Raw genomic sequence first — 22,845 nt, forward strand, 5'->3', positions numbered from 1 at the left:
ATGCCAGTCCTTGCTAACATTTTTTTCTAATTTGTTCATGAGATGTGGACATCGCACGAAAGGTCATTGCCCATCCCTAACAGCCCTTGTGAAGGTAATGATGAGCCACCTTCTTAAATGACTGCAGACCATATGGCATAGTTACCATTAAGAGGAAGCTCCTGTCATAATATACACACAAGTATATGATGGTGCACAGACAGACTGTGGCTGCTTCCAAACTCGCCACCTGAACGTGATATCCCACCTCGCCTGTTGATTCCTCAATCCTGAATCTTGTGCAGCGGCTTCAGTCCATGTCGCCCGCTGAGGCATCAGCCTCGCCAGATGCCAACTTTCAAACCCAATTAGATGACATCATAGCATGATACCACAGTGTCTTCGAGGGTATGGGCACACTCCCCTACACATACAAGATACTTCTGAAATCGAATGCTACACCCATGGTTCATGCACCGAGTCGGGTGCCGGCACCTCTTAAGGTCCGCCTCAAGCAGCAGCTGCAAGACCTCCAGGACCAGGGCGTCATTTCTAAGGTCACGGAACCCACGGACTGGGTTAGCTCCATGGTTTGTGTCAAAAAACCGTCAGGGGAACTTCACATTTGTATCGACCCCAAAGATTTGAATCGTAACATCATGAGGGCACACTACCCCATCCCTAAGCGAGAAGAGCTCACTCGCGAAATGGCTCACGCCAAGTTATTTACGAAGCTGGATGCCTCCAAGGGGTTTTGGCAGATACAGCTAGACGCATACAGTCGAAAGCTCTGCACTTTTAATACCCCATTTGGTCATTACTGTTACAACTGGATGCCCTTTGGCATCATCTCCGCCTCGGAGGTGTTCCACCGAATAATGGAGCAAATTATGGAGGGCATCGAAGGGGTGCGAGTGTACGTCGATGACATCGTTGTCTGGTCCACAACTCCACAGGAACACATCGATTGCCTCAAGCGAGTGTTCCATAGGATCCACGAGCATGGCCTCCGACTCAACAGAGCCAAGTGCTCGTTCGGTCAAGCAGAAATAAAGTTCCTCGGCGACCATATTTCGCAGTTCGGTGTGCAGCCAGACGCAGATAAGGTGTCGGCGATCAATGCTATGAAGACACCGGAGAACAAGAAGGCGGTCCTCCGCTTCCTATGGATGGTCAACTTCCTTGGGAAGTTTATCCCTAACCTCGCACCTCACACCACAGCTCTCCGTAATCTTGTAAAAAAACACACCGACTTCAAGTGGCTCCCCTCTCATGAGCGAGAGTGGCATGCGCTCAGGGCGAAACTCACCAAGGCCAGGGTCCTGGCGTTTTTCGACCCTGCCAAGGAGACGAAGATCTCCACCAACACGAGCCAGGCTGGCATTCGGGCAGTACTCCTCCAGCGCAACAAATCCTCCTCCTGGGCCGTAGTCGCATATGCATCTAGAGCCATGACCCCTCCTGAGCAGCGATATGCTCAAATCGAGAAAGAGTGCCTGGGCCTCCTCACAGGGATTGACAAATTCCATGATTACGTGTATGGACTCCCCAAGTTTACGGTCGAAACGGCCCACAGGCCACAGGTTCACATCATACAGAAGGACCTCAACGATATAACGCCACGCCTACAGCATATCCTCCTCAAACTCCAACGCTATGATTTCGACCTGGTCTACACCCCGGGCAAGAAGCTCATTGTGGCCGATGCACTCTCTTGCTCCATCACCACGCCTTGCGAGCAGTCGGACTTTGTCCGCCAGATCGACGCCCATGTTGAGTTCTGCGCATCCAACTTTCCGGCCACTGACGAAAGGGTCGTGCAGATTCGTCAAGAGACGGCCAGGGATCCTTTACTCCAACGGGTTATGCGCCATCTCACAGATGGGTTGGCAGAAGGGCCAGTGCCCACAGTTCTACAATATAAAAGACGACCTGGCAGTGGTCGATGGCATACTAACCAAATGGACAGGATTGTAATAGCACAGAGTATGCGAGAGCTCGTCCTCGGCCAACTCCACGAGGGTCATCTGGGTGTGGAAAAGTGTCGCCGGCGAGCCCGAGAGGCAGTATATTGGCCTGGCATTAATGACGACATCGCCAACACTGTCCTAAATTGCCCAAAGTGCCAACTGTTCCAGCCGGCTCTGCCGAAAGAGACTTTGCAGCCGCATGAACTGGTGTTGTCCCCATGGACCAAGGCTGGCATTGATCTCTTCCACGCAAAAGGCCGGGACAACGTCCTCCTCGTGGACTATTTTTCAAATTACCCCGAGGTGGTCAGACTGCATGACCTCACATCAGCAACAGTCATCAGGGCGTGCAAAGAGACCTTTGCCCATCATGGCTTTCCACTTACAGTGATGACAGATAATGGCCCGTGCTTCTTCAGTCAGCAGTGGACGGATTTTGCCCGACGGTACAGTTTCACGTACATCACTTCAAGCCCCCACTACCCCCAGTCAAATGGGAAAGCAGAAAAGGGGGTACACATTGTAAAACGACTGTTGTGTAAAGCTGCTGATTCGGGTTCAGATTTTCACCTGGCACTGCTAGCATACAGGGCGACTCCTTTGTCTGCTGGCCTGTCCCCAGCACAGCTGCTAATGAACTGCACACTACGGACGATGGTGCCAGCTATCCACGTCCCGGACTTTGACAATTTTCCGGTCCTGCAAAGAATGCAACTGTCTCGGGCCCAATGCAAGTCGGCGTATGATGCCCACAGATCTCCCTGCTCTGGTCCCTGCTGACCGAGTTCGTGTTCAGCTCCCTGACGGTGGCTGGTCTGCCACAGCTGTGGTGGTCAAGCAAGTGGCCCCCAGATCATTTCTCGTTCGCATGCATGATGGCTCTTTTCTTCGCCTTAATAGGCGGGCACTGTGGCTGCTTCCACACTCGCCACATGAACGTGATATCCCACCTCGCCTGTTGATTCTTCAGGACACACCCTTCCAAGAGGTCACTGATCTGCTGTTTCTTTTGCCACCATCTATGTTGGACGTAGCTCCGCCCATTCCAGTGCAGGCGGCCCCTGACCCACCCTTGAGGCGGTCAACCAGAATTCGTCGCCCGCCACAGAGACTGAACTTATAGACTGAATGTTGCATTGCCTTGTGCTTCGTTTACACATCTGTACATATTGTTTCTTCCTAATTTGTTGGATGCACTCTATCTGCACTGGACACCTTCCCATGTAAATATGTTCACGTATTTTGTATATAGTTCAGTTCCTACTCATGTAAATACGCTCACATACTTTGTACATCGTCAGGCTCATACACACACCCACTATTTATTGACACATACACACATTTTTTGAAAGGGGGGAGATGTCATAATATACACACAAGTTTATGATGGTGCACAGACAGACAGTGAGTGACACAAAGGATGACCAAGGAACATACAGAACACAGCAGCCAATCACCAGACAGGACACGGCCACTATATAACCAGGGGGCACTAGTTTTCCCGCTCTCTTGGGATGCAGCCTCTGAGACAGTCAGAGCTTGTGAGCAACAACTAGAACATCCACCATGTGGTAGTAAGATAGTCTGGTCAGGTTAGCCTCAGGTCTCCAGTCAACTCAGCATAGTGTCAACCACAGTTCAAGCATGTTTAATAGTTAAGAGTTTAATAAAATAGAGTGCATTTCTTCAAGTGTTGGAAGCCTGTCTCTCTGCTACAGTAAACGCAGTCCTCGCAGACCCAGCTTACCCAACACATCAGCTCCTAGACTTTGAGCTAGTGACAGTGAAGGAATGGCAATATATTTCCAACTGATGACAGTGCGCGATTTAGAGAGGAACTTGCAAGTGGGGTTGTTTCTCTGCATCTACTGCGCTTGTTCAGTTATGTGACAGATGTTGCAGCTTTTCAAGGGCAGTAGTAGGAGCATTGTTTAGCTTCTGCACTGCCATTTGTATTCGGCACATACTGTTGCCAGTGTGCAGGTAAAAGGGCTGAATGTTTCAGAGGGCGTATTTGTGAAATCAAGTGGGCTGATTAGTCTGGGATAGCGTTGAGCTTTCAGAGTGCGATAGGACTTGTACTTTTTCATACTAGTGGAAAATGCAAAATGCCATTGACATTTGCGGGACTGGAAGACCCTGGCAGCAGCCAATGGTGAGCCACCTCAATCGCCAGAAAAACCACAGTGGGGGTGGGGGGGAGCAGGAAGTGGGTGGATTTCTGCCTTGGGTCTCTCATTTAGTTTATATGGTCAAATCATTAAGATGACTTACTTGGGGCCAAACAAAGGGCTCAAACCTCAAATGGCATTCTGGAAAGGGGAGAAAAGTAGTTTCCATGATGTCTGAAGAGGTTAAATGCTCCAATCAACAAGCCGCAAAACATATTCACCAGCTCCTTTGTTGTGGCAAGTTTCAGAATTCACACTGAATGTTAACACCGTTTCATTTAACTCTGAGATCTTACTGATTATATTTGTGTTTCTCCTATTCAGAGTACCACAGTACCTGAAACAGCACTGCATCAGAAAATCTGTCCTTTCTATACAGATTCTTGAGCCATTACACAACTTCACAAGTAGTGTACTGAAGACGAGGACCGGAGTTAATGGAGGTGATGCTCCACAGCTATTTGTTCTTCAGCGTTGTCAGCTGCTACCCATGCAAGCATGTGACTTGCAGAATGGAAAGTTAAGCCACTTGTCGAGACCTCCAACAAGCGAGCACCATAACTAGCAGAAAATGAGTCTCCTGATGTCTACAAAACATCAAATGGGCAATAATCCAGATGCACTAATTAGACAATCACAGCATAAAAGCACAGAAAACGCAAAAGGCATGCTCCACAGAGTTGCAGATGGTGCTTATTGTACAATCCACATGCTTGGAAAAAGGCCGAGGAGAAGGCAGCAAGATAGCTATCTGAACCAACAGAAGGCCTTGGCAGGAAATACAAAAAAGAGACAATGCTGAAATGAGAACATGGAAAAAATGTTTGCATTCAACTGCCAAGCCAAGAGGATCCCAGCAGGTGCAAATGCTCCAGAAAAGAATGATGTTGTATTTTGACGATGCTTTTTGAGGTAATTTACATCATTGCGTCATTAACTTGTCAGGTGAAGAAACTAATTTGTGCCTGATAACTTTCCATAACATTGGTGCTAATCCCAGTGATGGGAACTTTCACAGATATAATCAAACAGGAGTTTGGCATTATCTGTTAGCTAGATAGAAAGATCTTTCAGAGAGCCAGTGCAGCCATAATGGGCTGAATGGCCTTCTTTTATACTCTAAAGATTCGGTGAATAATCCTTCAGGCCTACAAGTGGTTTAATCTTCTTTCCAGCTAAGGCTACTCTGTACTGTTCTGTGCATTTTTTCTTTCCTCTTTCCCAATTTAACACAAGGTGGCACAACTTTGTTTTAAAATGTTCACAAAAGAAAATAAATTTCAAAAGGAGTGCCTTGGAGGACAGGACAGTCTTCTTGAATTGCTGCAATCTGCGTCGTGCTGGTACAGTGCAATTAGGCAAGGTGCTCCAGGGTGTATGTCCCGTGACAATGAAGGAGCAAACATATATATTCTCAAGCCAGGACGATGCCCCTTTAGGGAAACTTGGAGGTGGGGGTGTTACCATGCAGTTCTTTTGGATGATTGAGTTTATGAGTTCGGAAGGTGCTGTGGAAGAAGTTCTGCTGAGTTGCTGCAGTGCATCTTGTACCTGGTGCACAGAACAGCCAATGTCTGCTAGCAGCCACGTTGCGAGGCCTGCGGGCCTGTGAGCCTGATTCTTGGGCCTGCTGTTCTTTGTGTACCTGGCCCTTGGGCCTGGCCAGGCAGACCCTCGCAACATGCCCCTTCTTCCCGCAGTCGCTGCAGACGGCGGAGCGGGCTGGGAAGCGTGGGCGCGGGTGCTGGCCCTGCCCACAGAAATAGCACGGTGTGCCACCGGTCTGGGCGAGCCACCGCGCGGCGCAGGCCCGTAATGTGGGCGAGTCTGGGGAAGTCCGATGGGGGCTCGCTGGGTCCGCGGGGTACGTGGCTAAATTATGTCGGGCCACATCCAGCGAGGTGGCGAGCGTTAGCGTGTCCTGGAGGTCTTTTGCTCCGTTTTCGAGTAGTCGCTGCCGGATGTAGGTTGAGTGGATGCCGGACACAAAAGCGTCTCTGATGTGCAGGTTCATATGGATTTCCCCCATCACATCCTGATGATTACAGTTCCTGGCGAGCGCAGTGAGTTTTTCTACGAATTCGTCTAGCGTTTCCCCCGAGCGCTGCCGGCAGGTAGAGAGCAGATGCCGGGCATGTACCTCGTTGATGGGTTTAACAATCCGCTTGCGTAGTATCTCGATCGCCTCTTCGTAGCTAGTCACCTCTTCGAGCATGGCTGAGATTCTGTGATGCACCCGGGCGTGGAGTAGGCTCAGCTTGCGTGGCCCCAGGATGGGAGTCTCTGAGGAGCCCAGGTAGGCCTCGAAGCATCGGAGCTAGTATTGAAAAATTTCCTTTACCTCCGGTGGCCGTGCTTCCAGATTGAGCTTCTCTGGTTTTAGGCCTGCGTCCATCCTGATGTAGTTTAGCTTATTAAATTGTTGTACCCTCAATAACGACGCTAGAGAGTAAAACGGTAAAGAAGACTTTAATAAGCTAAGAACTAGCCTGGTGCCGAGACGGGTGCTTACTGGGTGCCGTCTGCAAGGCAGCCCCTTATATACGACTCCCAGGTGGGTGGAGCCAGAGGCGGAGTCCCCAGGGTTCCAAGCCCGGTCTTAAAGGGGACATCACCTTACATGATGGTGAGGGTACAGTAATACAATAACCATTCATCACACATATATATTCTCAAGTCAGGACGATGCCCCTTTATGTAAACTTGGAGGTGGTGGTGTTACCATGCAGTTCTTTTAGATGATTGAGTTTATGAGTTCGCAAGGTGCTGTGGAAGAAGTCCTGCTGAGTTTCTGCAGTGCATCTTATACCTGGTGCACAGAACAGACAATGTCTGCTAGTGATGCAGGGACTCAAAGTTTAAGGTGATGGATTGAGTGACAAAGAATTGGGCTGCTTTGTCCAGGATGGTGTGCAGTTTCTTGAGTGTTGTTGAAGATGTACTTATCCAGGCAAGGGAAGAGAATCCTGTCATGCTCCTTAATTGTGTCTCAGAGTGAACAGGCTCCGGGGGGGGGGGGGGGGGGGGGGGGGGGGGTAGGGGATGAGTTCCTCACCACAAAATTTCCAGTCTCGGAATTGTCTTTACAGCCATAGAACTGGTTGTTCCAGTTAAGTTCCTGTGCAATGGTAAGTCCCAGAAAGTTGATGGTGTATTTAATTATGGGAACGTCAATGAATGTCAAATAGAAGTAGCTAGACTCTCTCTTAATAGGGATGATCATTACCCAGCACGTGGGTGGCATGGATGTTATCTTCTTTTATTCATTAATGTAATGTAGGCATCGCATCGCTGGCTAAGCCAGCATTAATTGCCCATTCCTAATTGTCCTTGAGAAGGTGATGGTGAGCTGCTTTCTTGGATTGCTACAGTGTAGGTACACCCATAGTGCTGCTGCGGGGGGGGTTACACTTATCAGTCTGATGGATACTGCAACCAAAGCAGCCAACTCCATGGTCTCTGCATTCCACCTTGAAAGTTGCAGTGCATACAACGCTCTAAATTTGACCTTCTGTGGATAAAAACTGCAGCATAACTTGACGCTCTCCTATCTTGGAGTGACTCTAGACCACTTCTAAACTTTCCATCACCAACACCAAAAGACTGCTGAAAAGAGGAAAGCACAAGTGATTATCATCCGTAAGGTCACTGGCATAAGCTGGGGGTGCCGAAATCACCATCCTTTATATTGATACCATAGCCTTTGTTTTCTCAACAGCTAAGTACTGTACACCTTTTGTAGGCCGCACATTAAACACACTGGCACACAACTTCACTCAGTAATGAGAATAATCTCTGGACCACTGAGATCAACTCCAGCTCAGTGGTTACCTGTCCTCTCAAATACCCCTCCCTCCATTCCCTCCATTCGACAGGAAACAGCAAACTGCAGAGAAATGAGCAGCAATTTACACCTCCCCATCCAAAGGGACCTTCAAGACCCTCAACTTGTCACATATTTCTATGAAACACCCTCTGGACACGAATCAAACATCTTCAACTCCATAACACCGATAAAAGCTGGAGGCTTGGACAGAAAACACCCTCCTAAATAAACACATTCTCTTATCTGTGCCTAAGTCCCATGGGCGAGAGGGCGGGGGCAGGGAGTGTTTCCCGCTGTGGAGGGCAATGAGAAACCGCACCAAATCTTCCTGCCCCAACTAATTAATAATGCATTTGGGAGTTTAGCACCATATTCCGTGGTAGGGCAGGCTTGATTGAGAGTGTCCTGCTATTGTATGTGGGTGCCATGTTGAAATGCCAATCACTGACCCACCATTGAAAAAGGAAGATGGACCTCCTGAAGAAAGAAGATGGATCTCCATGGACACTCTGAGACTGGACGATTGACCTCCTCGATAATAATAATAATCCTTATTGTCACAACAAGGCTTACATTAACACTGCAATGAAGTTACTGTGAAAATCCCCTAGTCGCTACATTCCGGTGCCTGTTCGGGTACACAGAGGGAGAATTCAGAATGTTCAATTCACCTAACAGCACGTCTTTTGGGACTTGTGGGAGGAAACCGGAGCACCCGGAGGAAACCTGCGCAGACACTGGGAGAACGTACAAACTCCGCACAGACAGTGATCCAAGGCAGAAATCGAACCTGGGACCCTGGTACTGTGTAGACACTGGATTCACCTGATAGATGCTCCTCCCCACCTACTGCTGTGGCGTTCCAGGATCCAGGGTTGCTGGCAGCCTCCATCTTTAACTTCCGAGATAGCCCCAGGCCTTCATCATGTCAGTCCCGACTTCTGCACATGTTCTGGACCAGTGTGTTTTCTCACTGACATCCCAGAGAATCAGGCAAGTGGGCAGGGATATTCCGTTCAGGCCATCATTTGCATCCCATGAGTGGAATACAAATCAGTTTCACAGTGACCACCAGTGGGTTTCCCGATCTGCCATGGTAGACCCCAGCAGAAGATTCTGCAGAATATTCACAGTAGCGTAAATCCAATTTTTGGATCGTCCACTGAATTCACTGCGATGATTGACTTCTGACAGCCACAACCATCTTCATTTATGCTCGGTATGACTCCAGGCATTATAGAGTTTTCCCCATGATTCCCATTAAATTATAACTTATTGGGCTCCTTAATGTCACACTGAGACAAATGCTGCCTTTATGTCAACTTACACCTCGCTTCTGGAATTCAGATCTATTCACAAGTGTGGACTCAGCATTGGCGAGCAGGTTGTTGGCGAGGTGTCATGTCTCAGCATTGTCAATGGCATCTTCCATCACTTTGATGAAGATTAAGAGCATACAATTACTGGGTAATTGGCCATGCTAGCTTTGTCCTGCTTTTTGTGCAAAGGCTATAACTAGAGACTGTTCGACTTTATCGGGTGGGTACCGGTGTTTTGTTCAATAACTTTGCTCATGATAGCTCCCTTCCGACACTAAGACAAATACAGATCTGCGGGAGCAGTGAAATGTAATGAAGCTATGTCAGGAGGATTCACTGTTACAGCCCTGTCACTGGGCCATGTAACAATGGTGAGATTGGCAGCATGCTCGGTTTTCTGCCATCTAGAAGCAGGCAGCTAATTTAGGCAATTAAAGATTGAGTTAAGGGCCATTTTACCATGCCACTGACATTTTTTCTGCAGCGAAGTGGCCCAACGAGAGGGCCCCAGGCTGCAGTGGTCATCCTCATAGTCCCAATGCCAAGATATTTCCACTCCAAACACTGAGAAAAAGGTTTTCCATAATCCTTGGTGATAATGGAGGCACTTTCTTGTTCTCTTTGCAGCCTCATCAGTGACCACCTCTCCTGATGAAGAGCTGGTAGCCCACTGATTGAGCTCATAATATGGATGCCAGCCAACTATGCACAATTGGATGGCAGGCCTGGTAGTGTCTAATTATGAGGCTGCCACCGGGAAGATTGCCACCACAGTCCCATTGCCTAACCATGCAGGCTTGGGACCTGCTTTTGGTCCTGACCTACCAGCCCGGTAAAATCATAGCAGGTATTCCACAATTGGTTCCAAATTGGAAAAGTGTGTCCCTCTGACACATGAATCAAACATGAGAACGTTTGGGATCGATCTTAATTCAGGAGAACAGGCAGAGTCCAAGGTGCTGGTATGTGATCCATGAAGACAGGTTGACTCTAGGAAACTTTGAGGACAATTCTTGGGTTCCAAATCTAAAATAAGTGAAAAAGCTTCAGATCAAAAGGAGGATTCATCCAGCTCAGAAATCATAACATTGGTAGCAGAACTGATAGTGCACCCCATCACACCGAACATGACCTGGCAATTTAACTCCAATACACTAGCACTGAAAAATTGATAGGTCTTTTTTAATAACAGGATGACCCACAGACAAACTTTTGAAGTCCTCTTTCACAAGAACATAGACTGATATTTTGATCAAGGTAGCTGAAACGGGCTTTATCTAAATTATTATTGGTCCTGGAGGTATTTTTTCATCCCCACGTGAAATGCCTAACCTTCCATTCTGCCATGCATGCAATTACAATGTAGCATATAGAAAATTGTAAGTACAAATGTGCACCCCATGATGATGGAGGTGAATTGCTTCAGCATTTCCTCAAACAAAGGAATAATTGGAGTTCAAATTACTGACAAAAGGCCAGTCGACTGCGCCTCAATACCAATGTTCTTCGCAGGTTTTCGGAAGTCAAAGTGCCCAGAAGTCGCAGAACACAGATTTTTAATTGGTAATGGGTTGTAGGGTTATGGAGAACAGGCAGGATGGTGGAGTTAAGGCGAGGATGAGATTAGCCATTATCGTAACGAGCGGTGGAGCGGGCTCGGGAGTCTAAATTGCCCACTCCTGCTCCTAGTTCATGTGTTCGAAGAAAGAACGAATTTCACCACTCAACTCTTGGTCTGCAGCACTGTAGGTAACAGCACCCCAAGCACAAATATGGAGTTCATGATCAATAAGGGATCTCTTGATTAATATGAAGATCAAGGGTTATGGAGAGAAGGTAGGAGAATGGGGATGAGGAACAGATCAGCCATGATTGAATGGCAGAACAATCTTGATGGGCCAAATAGCCTAATTCTGCACCTCTATCTTATAACTTGTGAACACATCTGAAAGTAAAATTGCAAAATGTTTCCTTATATGATTTCAACTATCCAGAGATTTACCTGCACCTCAGTCTTCAGTATGCCTCAAAATTGATCTAGTTCATTCAGTGGCCAGTGGCCTTGCTAGGTTTTATTGGAGGAACTTAAGAGACGCGTTTAAGTTGGATAACGAATTGCTGATCGGCAGTGGCAGCTTTATTATATATTTAAATAGATACAAACAGATGTCATTCCGTCTCACTCTGTTAGCTGATTATTATGGTAACATTTTTAAGACTGTGTGCTGGCAAAAGAAATGAAGCAAAGGTGATAGCGTTGTTTAAATACCTTTAAGTATTCTTAATTCCAATCAATGATCCGAGGCATTCAGCATTTGAAAAGATACCACAAGATAAACACATGGCTGCTTATTGTGGGAACAGGAAACAATGCCTGCAAGGCTGATTTGGGAATTAAAAGAACTCCAAAAAGCAACAAGATTACTTAATTAAAATTACATTTGTTTCATATTTTTAAAAATTAAGTTCTTTGTTGGAAGACGCTATTCAGCACTCCACAGCTTGATTTTCCTCCCATGTGGGGAAGTTTTGGTTGTCTCCAAAACTTTGCATTAGAGAGTGTAGCTCTTAATCACAGTTAGCTTGCCTTTGAAGCCATCTGGGATGGCCACTTCCAGAATACAAAATGGTTGCTCGCAATGAATATAGGGAACTATGGACAATGTTAGGAAAGCAAGCAGACACAGGGCCTGTATGCGTATTGGGAAGGCAGCTCCCAGACAGGACTGAAACTGTAGGGCAATTAACATACTGATGGCCCATCTCCGGGAACAAAGGAAAGACACTCAAGCAACCGATACAGCTCCAGACATCCCTGCGCCAGTTCCCCAAACCGAAAGCGTAAGCAAAGCAAGGCCAACGGCCATACAGGACCCACCCAGCCATCAGGGCAACCCACCCCTTTATTGGTCAAGATCAATACGAGTGACAAAGATACGGCCCAATTAATTGGGCCAAGTTCAAGGCCTGCGAAAAGCGCGCGAAGCCCCTTCTGGTATAAGAAGAAGGCCCCGAGAGAGAATCGCTCTCTTGGAATTGGCTCTCAAAGCGGAGAGACCCTTCCACCAGCTACACCAGAAGCAAGTAAGTCCAAGGTTAATGCTCGCTACCAGATGGACGACCTTAGCTGTTCTCCTGTACCACTTCGAATCCAACAGCCTCAGATCCGAACAACGGCCATTGTTCCTCTGACTGAGTGGGCAACCGAAGCTAAGTAAAGGAGTTAGCGTTAGAGATAGTTTAGTTTGTTGTACTTTGTGCATGTGTAGATCTTACTGTGTGTGCAAATAAATAGTAGTGACTTTGAACTAACTAACTCTTTGATCAGTATTCGGGTTTGAACCTTGTGGCGGTATCGAGAGATACCTGGCGACTCTAAAACAAACATAATTAGGATTAAGGAAGGTGACCATATTGACCGCCATACTTATAACCAGAGAAACAGAGCAACATTACAGGCGACATCTGACAGGACTCGACCTAGAAGTGGCCTAGTCACTCCGAGAGAACCCAAATTTGAATTAGAATCCAATTGGAAACAGAAAAACCACAAGTGTAAGAACCAATACTGATCAAACCTCCAAGATTCGGAAGTGTGTTATTTGCATGCGTACTAACAGGGATATAAGGTAAACCTGAGAGATTTTGTTGCGTAAAACTGTCAGGAGTTTTGTAGGCCGGAAATTAGCGTAAGCCATACCCGTGTTTACATCATCACTTTATCACCCCCTGTTCCAAATTCAGTAGTGACCCCAGAGATAGCGAGAAAAATGGCAATGAAGGCAATGGAACACTTTGTGAACCCCCAGGAATTCGAGGTTCAGCGACCAACAGAGTAGGACAGTGTCCCGTATGGGACGAGGAGATCAGAAAATATCTCAAAGGGAAAGGATGGCCCCTTTGGAGTGAATTTTGCACGAACGATGAAACAGGCCCCGGACGTATAGGGTATACTTGGTGGGAGAACCTGACAGAGATCCATAGGAAGAGCTTAGGGAAAGCTCGCAAGCCGATGGCAATCGTGTCCTGCTTGGCACAATTGCGAGGCCCAGAGGAGGTTGTTAGGACGCTCCGTAGAGAGAGATTGAGGAGAGAGACAAGAGTAGCGAAGGAGATGTGAGTGGGTATGAGAAAGAGAACAAGGAACTAAGAGAGCAGTTAGCGGCGAGGGACAAGGAGATGGCGGATGCCAAGCGGGCACACCAATCTTGTTTCGCCCATTTGAGCAGCTTTCAGTCCCAATATGACAAAGTCTACCAAGACACGCAATGCGCGGTGTTGGTAAGACAGGAAACAGAACAACAGCTTGAGCAGTTGCAGAAACAGTGTAACGACTTAAAAGCAGCCCTACGAGCACTCCACACTTCCACGACGGAACAAAGGCAGAGCTCGGTAGATCACGCAAAGTGCCGGAAGCAAATTGCAGAATTGCCATCTCTGCTTTCTGTTCAGAATTGGTTCCAGGACACATTTGGACCCCAGTTAGACCAAGAAAATGGCACTGATTGGCAGGAGTTAAACGAGATTGCCCACAGATATGTACATGGCACATGTACACAGGACAGACATCAGAAACGAAAAGCGCCCCAACCCCCGACTGCACAGGCAGAACACACCCCTACGAACCCTGTAACCATACAGCGCAGGGCCACAACAGCAGGAGACCCAGATTTCCTATACACTACCCCATTAACCGTCACTCAATTACGGGACGGGTGTGATAAAATAGCACCATTCCTACCCACATCGGACTCCCACCAGTTCTTTGCAAGGGTAAAACAACAGGCGACCATGTACGGCCTGGATGAAAAGCAGCAAGTGAAGCTCACAGTTTTGAGCCTCGACCCTTGTCATGGCAGCACTTCCCGACCCACAAAATGTAGGAGGAGGCATACTCCAAGAAATGCATACAGCAATCCTAGATGCGATCGGCTATAACAGAAGAGACCCGGTAGAAGGCCTAAACAAGTGTAGGCAAAAGAAGACAGAGTACCCCACAGCGTTTGCTGGATGCTTGTGGATACATTTTACTGCAGTGTTTGGAGAGTTAGCCCGCGCCCATTTTTCCCCAGATAATATGGCCAAATGGACCCGCATCCTAGTCTCTCATGCAACAGAGGCAGGACAGAGAGCTTGCGCAAATTACGACCCCTCAGACGAGGCCCACAATGAAAAATGGGTTTTAAAGAGATTGTCCCGTGCTTGGGAACAGTCCATCCAAGGCAAAACAGCATTTGTTAAAGCAGAGGAAGAACAGGCAGACATGCATCCAGTTAGGACGCACCAGAACCCCGCCTGGGTAAATGAGGAAAGAAACAGCCCACAGCAAACCAAATCCCAGGAGTGTTCTAATTGCGGCCAATTAGGACACTACACATGAGAATGTCAAGCACCCCAGAAGCAGAGGGAAACCAACAGACAGGCACCCGAAATAAGAATAGGGCAAAGCCAATCCACAGTATTAGCTCCCGTGCAGACAGCACCGATATGAACGGCACCGACTGATGGTGTTCGAGCTCCCTAACTTGGGTCTGCGACACCCTTTGGGTCAACTCCGGTAGACCAGTAGTGACAGGCACAGTCCGGGGACACCCCTTAGAATTCCTTTGGGACACAGGAGGGTCCTGCACCACGCTCAATTCCTTCACAATGTTTCAGTGAGACACGTGGCCCACGACAGACACCATTACACTCAGCGGTTTTACAGGGAATTTACAGCAGGAACACATAACAGCCCCTGTAGCAATCCAGATAGGGAACATTAAAACAAATCACCCCGTAGTTCTGGTCGATCTACCCCAGACAGCCGAACACATTTTAGGCATTGAATTTATGAGCTCCCACAACCTCTCATTCGACAGTGAATAAATGTGTGTGGAGAATGGCAAAGGCAGCACGAGCCCCCGCCACGCTCACAGTGGGAGAATATGAAAAGAGGATCAGTGAAGTAGGAGATTTCTGGTTCGACCCTCGAGCCATTAGTCAGGACAAACAAGTTAGGGAAGTCCTGCAGCAACAAAAAACAGCATTTGCACAGCACAAGCACGACTGTGGCAAGATCGCTGGCTTGGCGAATATTACAGGTCCCGACCCCAGACTCCAAAAGCAGTACGGTTTCCCCAAGAAGCAGAGGGAGAAATCTCAAAAGTGATACAGAGTTTGCTTGATCAAGGCATACTTCGATCAATAGCCTCCTCGAATAATGCACCAATTTGGCCCGTCAGGAAACACGATGGATCATGGCGACTGACCATTGATTATCGGGAACTGAAACAAGTAACCCCTGCAGCAGCCCCCACCATAGCCACGAGTCCCGAGACCATGCTCATCAGGGACTACAGTCAAAAAAAAATTCGGTTTTGGACATTAGCAACGGCTTTTGGTCCATTCCATTGGGTAAAGCGTGCCAATAAAAATTTGCATTCACATTCCAGGGACAGCAATATACGTGGACGTGCCTTCCACAAGGCTTCCACAATTCCCCCTCCATTTTCCACCGACAGCTGGCAAATGCATTAGCAAAAGTTTCCCGACCCGATCTGCTACTATAGGCGGACACAAAGGGAGCGCACATTTCGCTTCTCGCCGAACTTTTAGGACTCCTAAAACAAATTGCCTGAAAAGTAAATCCCAAGAAGACCCAGATTTTACAGGGAAAAGTGATTTACTTACGTACAGTAATCACGCATGGCAAACGCGAGATTGAGCAGAAAAGGATCGACTCGATTGTCAAATTACCCCTGCCCCATAACGTCACAGCCCTCCGGTCATTTCTAGAACTGGTTGGCTACTGTAGAAACCATATCGACGGTTTCGCCAAAAAAGCATCGCCCCTATCCGAACTTCTCAAGAAGCAGGCACCTTGGGAATGGCTTCCACAACACACGGATGCCGTGGATGCATTAAAAAGAGCCCTCAGCACAGCCCCTGTATTACAGGTCTCAGATCCACTTTCCCCGTACGCAATTGAGGTTGCAACTACCGACTGAACCCTTTCGGCCATGCTCCTCCAGGAACGACATGAACGATTAGGCCCCGTGGCATACGCCTCACGCGTATTAGATCCAGTCGAGCAAGGATTTTCTGCCTGCGAACGGCACCTGCTCGCAGTTTTTTGGGCAGTACAATACTTCGCCTACATTAGAGGACTCAACCCATCACCATTCTCACTGAACGCACCCCAACACAGCTCCTACTTGGTGGTAGACTTAAGGATGGCACAATCAGCCAAATCCACGCAGCCCGTTGGACCCTTCTCTTACAGGGATGGGGCATGAAAGTTAAGAGGACAAAGACCCACACTTTCCTAGCCGATAATTTACACTATGCAGGCACCCCACATGAGTGTGAAATCATCTCCACTAAACACAATACAGGACCCTTTGTACCGAAGTCAGCTCCCCCAAAAGCAGGTACTACACCCCAGAGACCCCAGCCCACAGACACATGCGCACCCCTTAGAATCTATGTGGATGGCTCCTCCACAGTTTTAAACGGAAAAAGGATTACCGGTTGCGGTATTTCTGTGGAGGACGGGCGGGGACGCGCCCTGGAAGAGATTTTGTTAAAATTGCCAGGACATTTAGGCTCGCAGGCAGCAGAACTGGCAGCCAAAGGGTACGTTTAGAACACCCCGACTCGTTTCCGACCCCAGCCGACATATATTCTGACAGTTTATATGTTTGCAGCAGTTTAACCAAATTCTTACCCCTGTGGGAAACCAGAAGTTTTGTTTCTGCAGACGGAAAGACCATAAGACCATAAGACATAGGAGTGGAAGTAAGGCCATTCGGCCCATCGAGTCTACTCCACCATTCAATCATGGCTGACTTCAACTCCATTTACCCGCTCTCTCTCCATAGCCCTTAATTCCTCGAGAAATCAAGAATTTATCAACCTCTGTCTTAAAGACACTCAACATCCCGGCCTCCACTGCCCTCTGTGGCAATGAATTCCACAGACCCACCACTCTCTGGCTGAAGACATTTCTCCTCATCTCTGTTCTAAAGTGACTCCCTTTTATTCTAAGGCTGTGCCCCCGGGTCCTAGTCTCCCCTGCTAATGGAAACAACTTCCCTACATCCACCCTATCTAAGCCATTCATTATCTTGTAAGTTTCTATTAGATCTCCCCTCAACCTCCTAAACTCCAATTAATATAATCCCAGGATCCTCAGACGTTCATCGTATGTTAGGCCTACCATTCCTGGGATCATCCGTGTGAATCTCCGCTGGACCCTCTCCAGTGCCAGTATGTCCTTCCTGAGGTGTGGGGCCCAAAATTGCTCACAGTATTCTAAATGGGGCCTAACTAATGCTTTATAAAGCTTCAGAAGTACATCCCTACTTTTATATTCCAAGCCTCTTGAGATGATTGACAACATTGCATTTGCTTTCTTAATTACGGACTCAACCTGCAAGTTTACCTTCAGAGAATCCTGGACTAGGACTCCCAAGTCCCTTTGCACTTCAGCATTATGAATTTTGTCACCGTTTAGCCCCTACCCTCAGCCCCATTACTCCAGCATATTCTGAGAACAGCCAAAGACCGTGAATATGGAATTATCAAAGTCCGTAGCCACCATCGTTCTTCCCCCCCTGGTAACATTAAGGCAGATGCCCTAGCAAAAGCAGGTTCCAGACATGGTCACTTTTGGAACCCCCCCCCCCGAAAGCGCTCCAGTACACGCGGTTCAGGTCTCACAGACCAACATTCAGGATTTAGCACAGGCCCAAAAAGAAGACACACAGCTCAGGGAAGTTTTGAAAGGCAACTTCCCAGCCCCTTCTGATAAGTATAAAAATGCGTTAACCACGTATGACGGTGTGATTTTAAAAGATGGAATTTATGTAGTCCCCAGCCAGAACAGGAATCAAATTATTTGTCAGTTCCATGACAACCATGGGCACCAAGGCACAGAAGCTACCCTCACCCACCTCAGACCTCTCTGCTGGTGGCCTGATTTAAAGACTAATGTTACACATTACATTGAGAATTGCTTAATCTGTACCCAAAACAATCTGGACAGATACGCAAAGAAAGGTCAGCTAGGCCACACCCGCCCCATTAATGGCCCCTAGACGAACTTGCAAATCGATTATATAGGACCCCTACCCCCATGCAGGAATGGTTTCAAGTATGTGTTGATGGTCATCAACACCTTCGCAAAATGGGTGGTCGCGTTTCCATCCAGAACAAACACAGCCAAAACGACAGCTAAAATCCTCACTCAGCACATCTTCTCAAGATGGGGACTTCCATGCAATATAGATTCCGATCAAGGCTCCAATTTTACAGGATGAGTGATGAACAACGTTCTTACAATCTTTGGCATAAAACAAAAATTCCATATTGCATACCACCCCCAATCAAGCGGCATGGTAGAAAGAATGAACAGAACTTTAAAAGCGACCCTCAGAAAAATGGTGCAACAACACAACAGCACCTGGGACACAGTTCTCCCATTTGCATTAATGTTCATTCGAAACGCAGTATCCATGTCCACAGGATACACCCCCCACACCCTCATGACCGGATGCCCCATGAAAGGGACAGAATATTTATTAGGACTGGATTTGACCAGCCCCGCAGTCACCGCTCTCATGCATGAGAAAGCAATACAACAGATTTTAGAAAATGTGAAAGCAGCCCAGCTTGCAGCAGCCGTTAGGCTTGGAACCCGCAAGAAACAAAGCAAAGTTTGTTTGATAAGACAGTACACGCCACCGATTTTGTAGTAGGGCAGCAAGTTATGCTATCCCTATACAACCACAGTTCATTCCTTTCCCCCAAATTTGCTGGATCTCTGATAAAGTCAGCCCCTCTGTATACAAAATCACCTATCCGAATGGCAAGTCTGCGTGGTTCCACATAAACCAGCTTAAGGCTTATGGCTCGCAGACGCACCAGTCACACCACATCGTACTTGCAGCAGCAGATGAGCACACCCCACCCACGAACGACATATTCCTACCCTCCCCCAACCTGTCCAGCCCGTTCTCAGACACGACTACGACTTCACCCCAGAGGCACAACTCCGCCTCTCCCTTCCTCCAACCAACAGCGACAGCGACAGCGATAGCGACAGCCCCAACACACCACGCTACGATTACACCCCTGCACCAGGCCCCATTCCCAGCGATCCGAACATAATTCCAGCAACCCCTTCGAGATAACGTATATTAAAGCCCCTGACCCAGACCCACCGCCCGACGATTATGGATTAACCCCTAGCAGCTCCAACCTTGATTCAAAATACTGGCACCGAGACAATTCGTTCAGACTCATCCGGAACGATTAGATGGACCCCAATTCGCCCCAAGCAGCTTTAGCACGACTACTCCAGTCAAGAGTATGGCAACCAGGAGAAGATGATGACATAGAGTCTGACTCCCACCAAACGAATCCCTTTGCGACTCTGTTCGCTTTAGAGCAATGAGGTGTCCAGATGTTGGTAAAAAGGAACCGATGGAGAGTTACGGTGCCCTTTCTAATGGAACCTGCATCATGTTTGTTATGTATGTTTGTTTGTTATTGTGAATGTTAAATGTTGTTTGTTCGTTTAAAGTTTTCATGGCCCCACGCCACCACTCTTTTAACGCTCACTGGCAGTTAATGGAACAAGTTTGTCCACAGACAAGCGATCAAAGCTACTCTTCTGCTTTGAAGGTAAAAGTTAGCAACAAATGCAACCCCCACGACGATCACAATTTTTTATCGTTCTTGTCGGTCGCTCAGGCAGTGGAGAAACGACACTGGTCCCCGCCCTGCCTGAGGACCCCCATCTGGTCAGCTACGCTCAGGTAGAGCACATATGGCACTGATCACCGTCCTACCCGGGGATTCCATCCATTCTTACCCGCCGCGGCCCATACGCACCCCATTTGCCACTTTTAGTTCAAATCTCTTCTGTTTGTTTACGGCAATCCTTAGGTTGCTTCCAAATGCTATTTACATCCTCAAACACTGGGATGGTAGATCGCATAAGCTGCGAGACGGCTCGCGCTCTGTCAGTATTTTTCTCCGAAGTCTTGTTCCAAATATTTAGTTTAAAAAAAAAATGAGAGAGTCACAGATGGTGACCAACTATAATGTGTAATTGGCAATAAAAGGACAGACAGACAAACATACGAGATCTTAAACAAGATAATAACAGAAATTATGCTTGTGTCCATAGAACCCCGGAACCACAGAAGCCACAAGAGAAAGAAAGGAGAAAAGATGAAGACAACCGTCATGCTCTACAGTTGGATCTTAGCGGGATCCCTCCAGTTGCGCGTGGACGCTACCCCCGACCCCTACCACACAGGCCGTGAATGTTTCCCACCCCTGCCATACACTGTACCCCGAGATGGTAACCGATACACCGACCTGGTGTGACAAGTTCATCACCTGGTCCCTGTCCTACGTTGTAGAATCACTACTAGTAATTGCGATACTCTGCAGTGTCGTTCAGACACTAAGACTCAGGAAATGGCGGAAGAAAGCCTCCCGCACTCCGGTATACACATTCAGATCCCCTATTTTCGGACTTCAACAAACCCCCCCCCCCCCCAACCCCTTTAAGTGAATTAAAGTACATCCGTTTTCTTGTGTGTTTGTTGTTCTAATAAAAGAAATGTCAAACTCTGTGCTTGACTGCCAAGCCAGAGAAAGTTGTGTTGCTGCTATTGTACAGTTTAAAAGAATTTAAAAATGTTGTAAATTTTTTTGATTAATTAAGGATAGTTTAGATTAAGGACAGTTTGAGGTTCCAGTTTTTTAATTTTGTAATGCATGCCTGAATGTCATAGCGCCCCATAGAATTTTATAATGATGTGTGTACATAAAGTAAATTAGGTAAAAGTTTCAATCCATAGGACAGAGTAGTGTAGTGCCTGTCCTTGCTTATGGGTGCCCGACTTTGGAGGAGAACGAAAAAGATGCAGTAATTTGATCGTTTATGCTTCGTGTTGAGGATCACAAGGAGGGTGTGTAGCCATCTGGGATGGCCACTTTCACAATACAAAATGGATGCTCCCAATGAATGTAGGGAACTACGGACAATGTTAAGAAAGCAAGCAGACACAGAGCCTGTATGCATATTGAAGAGACAGCTCCCAGACGGGACTGAAACTGTCGAGCACTTAACATATTAATGGCCCATCTCCGGGAACAAAGGAAAGACACTCAAGCAACCCATACAGCTCCAGACATTCTGGCGCCAGTTCCCCATACTGAAAGTGTAAACAAAGCAAGGCCAACGGCCACATAGGACCCGCCCAGCCATCAGGGCACCCACCCCTTTATTGGTCAAGATCAATACGAGTGACCAAGATACGGCCCAATTAATTGGGTCCAAGTTCAAGGCCCGCCCAAAAGCACGCGAAGCCCCTTCTGGTATAAGAAGAAGGCCCTGAGAGAGAATCGCTCTCTTGGAATTGGCTCTCAAAGCGGAGAGACCCATCCACCAGCTACACCAGCAGCAAGTAAGTCCAAGGTCAACGCTCGCAACCAGACGGACGACCTTACCTGTTCTCCTGTACCACTTCGAACACAACAAACTCAGATCCGAACAACGGCCATTGTTCCTCTGACTGAGTGGGCACCCGAAGCTAAGTATAGGCTTTAGCGTTAGAGATAGTTTAGTTTGTAGTACTTTGTGCATGTGTAGATCTTACTGTGTGTGTAAATAAATAGTATTGACTTTGAACTAACTAACTGGTGTATTGGCTCTTTGATCAGTATTCGGGTTTGAATCTTGTGGCGGTATCGAGAGATACCTGGTGACTCTAAAGCAAACATAATTAGGATTAAGGAAGGCGACCATATTGACCACCATACTTATAACCAGAGAAACAGAGCAACACCTCCCTAACTAAACAAATGACTGATTTATTTAGCAAACTGTGCAGGTAAATACTTTTCGAATAAAGATGCAGAATTAGCATATCTTTCTTGTGGCAGTGGAATAGTTCATGTTCAAGTTAAACTGGGGAATGTACATCTTTCAGCAGCTGGTCAATTCTGACTGGCGACTGCAATGTTTACGCTAAGCTTAGCTGCTGTATTAATGCAATAAGCCTATTGGTAGCTTATGCACCATGTAATTAGGTATGACAAGGGTAGCAATTTATTCAAAATGCATTAACTTTGACTACAGGAATTTACGGGTCTTTGTGTTCTTTAGGATGGCAGTCATATATGGCTTGCTTTGGAGAGTTATGTCATCAGGCCTCCATGTGACTCAAGGAAGAGGTTTATCAAAGAGTTAAGAGAATCCTTGTATAATGACTGCTGTCTGCTGTTCAACATGTTCATTCATTATTAATGAATTCTAAACGTACCATGGTTGCTCCGACACAAGATAAAAGGAGAAACAGCAATCACCGACTGACACTTTTGACTTGGAGTAAAAGTTGCCTTCGAGCCATTATAAAAACAAGGAAGCAATTCTCCATAGAATCCAAGGCTATAATAAACAGCTCCAATGAATGATCCCACTTTGAACACTAAACTGTTTTTTTATTTCTCGTTTTAGGATAAATCCACTGAACAATTCTAACATTTTCCACTTACTTTGCAATAATAGAAATGACCAG

At 47.1% G+C, this 22,845-nt stretch overlaps 1 long non-coding RNA gene across 1 annotated transcript in view; it reads left to right on the top strand.

Moving 5' to 3' along the window:
• Positions 1 to 21,960, top strand: part of LOC140409482 (uncharacterized) — a 75,032-nt gene extending 53,072 nt beyond the window's left edge. Inside the window, exon 2 of the long non-coding RNA XR_011940349.1 lies at positions 20,442 to 21,960. This is a non-coding gene — a long non-coding RNA (uncharacterized lncRNA). The remainder of the gene's footprint in view (positions 1 to 20,441) is intronic.
• Positions 21,961 to 22,845: the final 885 nt, after the last annotated feature.

Source organism: Scyliorhinus torazame, chromosome 3, assembly GCF_047496885.1.
Source record: "Scyliorhinus torazame isolate Kashiwa2021f chromosome 3, sScyTor2.1, whole genome shotgun sequence".
NCBI classification, from domain to species: domain Eukaryota; kingdom Metazoa; phylum Chordata; class Chondrichthyes; order Carcharhiniformes; family Scyliorhinidae; genus Scyliorhinus; species Scyliorhinus torazame.